The 6,293-nt window shown below is 37.8% G+C and overlaps 1 long non-coding RNA gene across 1 annotated transcript; it reads right to left on the reverse strand.

The window, feature by feature from the left end:
• Nucleotides 1-1,182: 1,182 nt before the first annotated feature.
• Nucleotides 1,183-2,354, reverse strand: LOC125499592 (uncharacterized). The gene is made up of 2 exons (XR_007276533.2): nt 2,237-2,354; nt 1,183-2,146 (listed from the first exon to the last, which is right to left on the reverse strand). It is a non-coding gene; the product is annotated as an uncharacterized LOC125499592 (long non-coding RNA).
• Between the last annotated feature and the right edge of the window lie 3,939 nt (nt 2,355-6,293).

Consider the following 6,293-nt stretch of genomic DNA (forward strand, 5'->3'; position numbering starts at 1 on the left):
CCCAATCGTAAAAACAAAAAAAAAAAGAAAAAATAAAAAAAAAGATATAGATAGATGGTAATGCTATTATATTTGTGTTTCTAGTTTCTAGCGACCATAGTGTTCTCTCACTGGGTACTAGTCTTATATGCACGCTATGCGTGCGAGAGTCGTTGTTAAATTTAATTAATTGCATAAATTTAAGTTTAATACAGAATTTAGAATTTCTGTTATAAATAATTTAAGGTTTGATGTCTTTTTTATGCAATTTATTAAGATATGATAAAAATTCCTTTTTTGCTCTTGGCTTTTGTAGACGGAAATTTAGTTAATAATATTGTACTTTTGTTTGTAGAAATAAAAGGGCAAAGATGAAGAAGAAACATAATGGAAGTAGGAGTTAGAGATAAATTAGGAAGAAGAACTGTCGTTTGCGTTTTGGTGCGATTTCGTAAAAAATTGTCATTCTGTGGTTATTTGTATTTTTATTTTTTTTCCTTTTTTTCGTGTCATACCCCTCTTTACATATAAGAGTACTATCACATATATCATAAAGATGTAATTTCCTAAATTTGATGAGGATAAAATGGACTTTTATAGTTTGGTGTCCTACCCCTATTAACATACATAATAGAGATATATAATTATGCATTTAAAATAACTTTTTAAATAGTTTCGCACGCATAACATGCATATAAAGCTAGTATGAGCTTAAATGAACTTACCCAAAAACTTGTTAAACCTTATTAGATCTCATCTAAAATTATGATATTGTCGATAAAATAAAAAAGAGTATTTTATTTTATAGTATTGTAATTATATTGATACATAAGAACACCTTTTTAAATAAGTATGAATTTGACTAATATAATTAAAAAAAAATCTCACGGAAATGGACCTGTTAACCAAAATATGTGGCTTGTGTGAGCAACCCAATTACACTTATTTCACTCTATTGATCATACCCAACTTTCCAATTACACATTTACACTCATAAAAGTAACCCAGTTTCCCGATCTCTCTCTCTAGAGTCTAGCTCATCTCTATTCATACCCAACTTTCCAATCTCTCTCCAAATCTCATCTTATTTTACAACCAACAAATCTTATCTTATTCATACTCAATTTATAAACCTCATCTTATTTCGGTATATTTTCCTCTTTTTTATATTGATTCTCCTCCTCATCTCTCTATATTTTGGGGTTTGTGAAAGGTGATTTCGGGGAGTGGTCGGCATTGGTATTGGTCAGTTTTATAATTGATGGTGGTGATCGACGAAGTTGGAAAGAGCGTTGGTGGTTTATGTGTTAGTTGACGGCGGCGATGGAGGTGGTATCATTGTTCTTTTCCTGGTATATATCTTTTGAAGATGACAGGTTGTAGGTGAGTGTTAAATCGGCTCAATTTCTTTTTGCATGTGTATTTCAAAATTAACGTTTTTAAATACTTTTTGCTGGGTAATTGTATGTATTGAAGAAATGGTAAAAATTAGATCGAAAGTTTGAAGAAATTAAATTCAGGCTAAGTTGATTTGGGAAAAAAATATTAGTAGGAAGTAGAATTATTGCAAGATAAGGAGTAACATAATACTTTATTAGTGTTAAGATTCATCTCTATCCATGTCTTAGTGGTAGTATAAATATAGGAGTAGACGTTTTGTAGAAGTCATGTGTATAAATGCTTTCACTTTTCACTAACTTGATAATATGGGTTACTATATTTTAAAATAATTCTTTCGATTGTAAATTACCTATAGTTAGTAGTAGTATAAAACTATAAATTATGATAGGAGTATGATTCATCTACTCTTAAAGATTACCAATCTAGCTTTTCAATTATGGTATAAATGGTTCGTTTGGGAAAAACTTTTTAGCAGGAAGTAGATTCTTTTTTTTTTTTCTCCAATTTGTGTGGGTTCCAAATTTTTTACTTATTCAAGAATTTGTGTTCTGTTTCTTAGTGAGTTTGCCATAATGCAAAAATGATAGTTTTTTTTTTGGCTTAATTCGAATTGATAGAATTTTGGCTCATCATAACACGGTCAAAATAAATGTATTGTGGCTCAACTTATGTTAAAAAGAAATACCTTTTCTGAAAGCTGAACTTGAGTTTGTCTTTTGGCGGATGAACTTGCGATTGCCCTTAGAACTTGAAATTGCCATGTCGACTACTTATAAAATCAAACGAAAATGTAATTGTATTAGTTATAAAATATATCTGTTGTATAATATTCGAGAACAATATGATATGTAGTTACCTGCTATTGGTCTCACATAATGTTTTTGCAGATAAACGGGTGGGAGACTCTGCATAGAATGATCAGGAGTAGAGGAAGAAGGGAGAAGAGGAAGAAGTGTGAAGGAAACTGCCGAAATTGTAACTTCTAATGGAGTGGGTTAGTTTTTTTTTTTAGGAAGGAGGGAGTGGAAACTGACGTTTTTATTTTTTTTAATGATTTTATTTTGTTTTGTTTTTTTTAATTAATTTGTTGTAGTTTTTAATTTAGGAAGGATAAAATGGGGCTTTCATTATTTTGGTGTCCCCCCTCTCTTCCCATATAGAATAGAGATTATTGAATTGCAGGGAAGTTGTTCCCGTCCAACTTGTTAACGTTCCGACGATTTTTCACAAGACATCAGGCAGATTTGCATTTTGGTACCATGTAAAGTCTTTTGGTCCACTATTGCCTCAGCCGACGTTATGACAGGGGCACAGTCATTTTAAAGCTATAACTGTCGACGACATTTTGTCTCTCTCTCTAGCAAACACACGTAAGTTTTTATATATTTCCTATATGTATTCTAAAGTCATTTAGTCCAAAAGTTACGTCTGAACGACCAAAGATGGCTTTTACTAATTTCAAACATTACGTCTGAACGACCAAAGATGGCTTACTGAGCGCGTGGCCATACATGAGACATAAAGCAAGGACATAAGATCAATTTTGCTAAAATCCAAAAGCATCAACGTAATGGTCACCCTCGTAGGTGACCCAAAAAGTTTAAAACGATAAAAAGTTATGGTCACCCCCATGGGTGACCCAAAAGTACAGTACAAATAGTCACTCTTTCGAGTAACCTAAAGTAGAGTTTATTTAAAAGTTTAATGGCAAGGGCATGATATAAAGCGCTTAAAGCTTAAAACTTAAACGACAGAGGCGTCTTCAGCTCCCTCCTTCTATGACGCAACAGCTGGTAAGACAGTGGCTGGAGCTTCCCTCTCAGTCTCAGGGTCAGGTGGCACGTCTGATGCTATGAACCCAGCACTGGACGGGGCGTTTTCATCAACCTTTGATGAAGAGTCCGCCATCGCAGCCAGGTCCTCTTCGTCCATCAGATCCTTCATGGACCCCATGTACTTGAGGAATAGGTCAATGTCCTTCTGTGGTGTCCACGACACCGTCTTCTTCATTAGAAACTGGTGCATCAGCTTATCCCTGACCCTAGTTGTCACTTCAGCTTCGAGCATGTCCAGCTCATTCTTCTGTGCATCAACGCTCCCCTGGAGCTTCGTGATTTCATGACGAGAAGATTCCTCCAACTTAGTCGCCCTATGCCTTATCTCTTCCAGCTCCTCCCCATTCTTCTATAAAGCTTTTTTCATATCCTCCATGGCCTTCTTGCAAGACTCCACCTATCGCTTTTGGACTTTGCGTCCAATTCAGCCTTCTCCATTCTCTGCTTCATGGTCAGGTGACCCTTCAGTAGAGATGAAATCTCCCTTTTAGCCATTAGGAGATGTTGAGAAGACTGCATAGAAAAGACATGATACGCGTGACTTAGAGAGTCAAAAGTTATTGTCATAATGAGCATAGTGTATGAAAAGAAAATCGAGGGTCTACACTTGAAATAGGAGTTCTAGCCCGTCCGACATCATACGAGGAAGAGTATGGTCCTTGATCCTCTCCATTGCGCTAGGAAAAAGGAACCTGTCAGCCTCAGGCCATATGGACCTCTCCAACGACATGAAGTCGTTAGGGACAGTCATAATATAGGAAGTACCGCTCTTGTCTGGAGGAGCTAGGAAGTCAGTTTTGCGCGTCTTAGACGCGACGTCATGCTTGTCGTCCAAGTTGTCGACGACCGCTATATCCTTCTTGGACGACGCTGACGCAGCGTCAATAGAGGACTCCCTCTTACGCTTGCGCAACATCTCAGCCAACGCTTGCCCGTCCAGACTCCCCCTAGGACGCGATTGAGATGAACCTGTCCGGAAGTGTTTGATTCGTTAGTATGAAACCTTCTCTGGTAAAGTCCTACCCAAGAGTAAAGAAAAAAAAATTAAAATTAGATAGACTAACTAGAAGCCATAGATGAACAACTGTCTTGAGAAGCAAAAAGAACCCTTTTGAACTGCCTATCCTCCTCCGATACTTTCAGAAATTTGTCACAGAGACTTTGAGATTCGTCGCGATGTGACAACAGTTTTAGGTTAAGACCTGCAGTAGAAACGGTGTAAGAGTGGTGTTAACGACATGGCACAAACTTAAAAAGACTTAAAATAAACACACCTTCGGTATTCAAGCCGCCAACCAAAGACGTCCCAGCTTCCCCTAGCGACGACCTCTTAACAAACACAAACCTGTTTTTCCAACCTCTGTCATTCGACTGTATCCCCCCGACCAGAGGCTCTAACCTCGCCTTTGCATGTAGGGTTATCCTATTTTTCGCTTTGACCCTAATCTCATAGTGTAACAGTAAGTCGTTGAGGGTGAAGGCTTCTTCCCACGGTGCCGTCACCCTGCCGATGACACTCAGGATCCTCCGGACTTGGGGCATAATTTGCCCAGGGCTGATTTGTTAAATTTGCATCAGATCCCTTGCCAGGGGGTGAAGGGAAGTCTAAGACCTATTTTGAAAGGGTATTCGTACAGCACTACCCATTTTTGGGGACACGACTCTGGTGGTTCGCCAGGCTCAGCGTTCCTAATGACAGTACTCTCAGGCAAATTCCCTAAGTCTAAAAACCTTAAAAGATCCTCTTCTGACATCGTTGACAGTTCATCCTCATTTTCTACCCTTGGTTCTACAGCTTTCTCTTTTCCTTTCGATTTTTCTTGGTTCTTTACAAAAGTCCTAATGCTATGTCTGCTAGGTGCCATTAGAACAGTAGAAGAAGAGACAGTAGAGCGAATCAAAGAAAAAAATGAGCAGAAAAGTGTGAAATTACCTGGTGTCAGCGATCGATTTTCCGGCGGAGAGAATAATGGAAGTTAAGGACGCTACCGTACTTAAAAAGAGAGAAAGATTTGATAAACCGCCCAAGTTAGTTATGCCAACAATGAGTAATCATGACAGTCGTGCAAATGGTTATAATTAAAATGGCTATTTAATAAAGAAAACTACCTTTTGTATTTTGAGACTCCTGGACTACCAAAAATAACCGCTCAAACAGATCTCCTTTCCTTCCTTGCGTCTCTTTGGAAATTTTCCTTTTTTCTATAATTGACAAGAGCGAGATTTTTTGTGATTTGTGATATCTTAATGACTTAGACAGAATTTCATTTGATTTATTAATTTTTTAACAATTGTCTCATGGGCTTTATGCCACCCCGATTCAACAATTGGTGGCAAACTGTTATGGCTGAATTTTTGACAGGGTGACACTGATGCAACGACGCGATGACTCGATGACGTGATGCCATCTGACATGATGACGAAGTAAATGTGACCCGAAGACACAGCGAAGGACGCGAGATTGGAGCGGAGCATTAAGTGGTAACGGTCCAGCTAAATAAGGAAGGAGTGTTATGAGCCATAAATTCAGCCGTTAAAAAGCACAAATCAAGACGTTGGAGCGTAAGCATAGAAGATCTCCCATGATTGAAGCGCGAAGTTAATGTAATAATTAGTGAATTCATTTTTGTATTCGTTGAGAAAAAGCCAAGGAAAAAAGAGGGCATATAAAAGGGAGAGAGAGGTCATTGACAAGTTTTTTACACAACATAATTGGAAGAGCACTAGAGAGAACTTAACATTCTTGTAACGACAGTCAGTCAGTAAGAAAGATACTGAACTATATTAGTTTGGTGGATCTCCAACCACCCGCGGTGTTTTACCCACCTTCATTGGGGTTTTCCGTGTCACCATTTATATGTGTTCATCCCCTTTGATCCCCCTTGCATTCTTTTGTCGCGTTGTCTTTAACATAATCTGGTTAAATCGTCCCAAAACTTTAATTTCGTCGTAAGTGATAAATTTTAGCATAAACAGTTACCACCGCGGAAAGTTTGGTGTACTTTGTATAACCTGGATACAACGGCTTTTCAGCAGCCTCAGACATAGACTAAAAAATACGAGGTCGTCCACACAACT

Source organism: Beta vulgaris, chromosome 7 (genome assembly GCF_026745355.1).
Source record: "Beta vulgaris subsp. vulgaris cultivar EL10 chromosome 7, EL10.2, whole genome shotgun sequence".
Lineage (NCBI taxonomy): Eukaryota > Viridiplantae > Streptophyta > Magnoliopsida > Caryophyllales > Amaranthaceae > Beta > Beta vulgaris.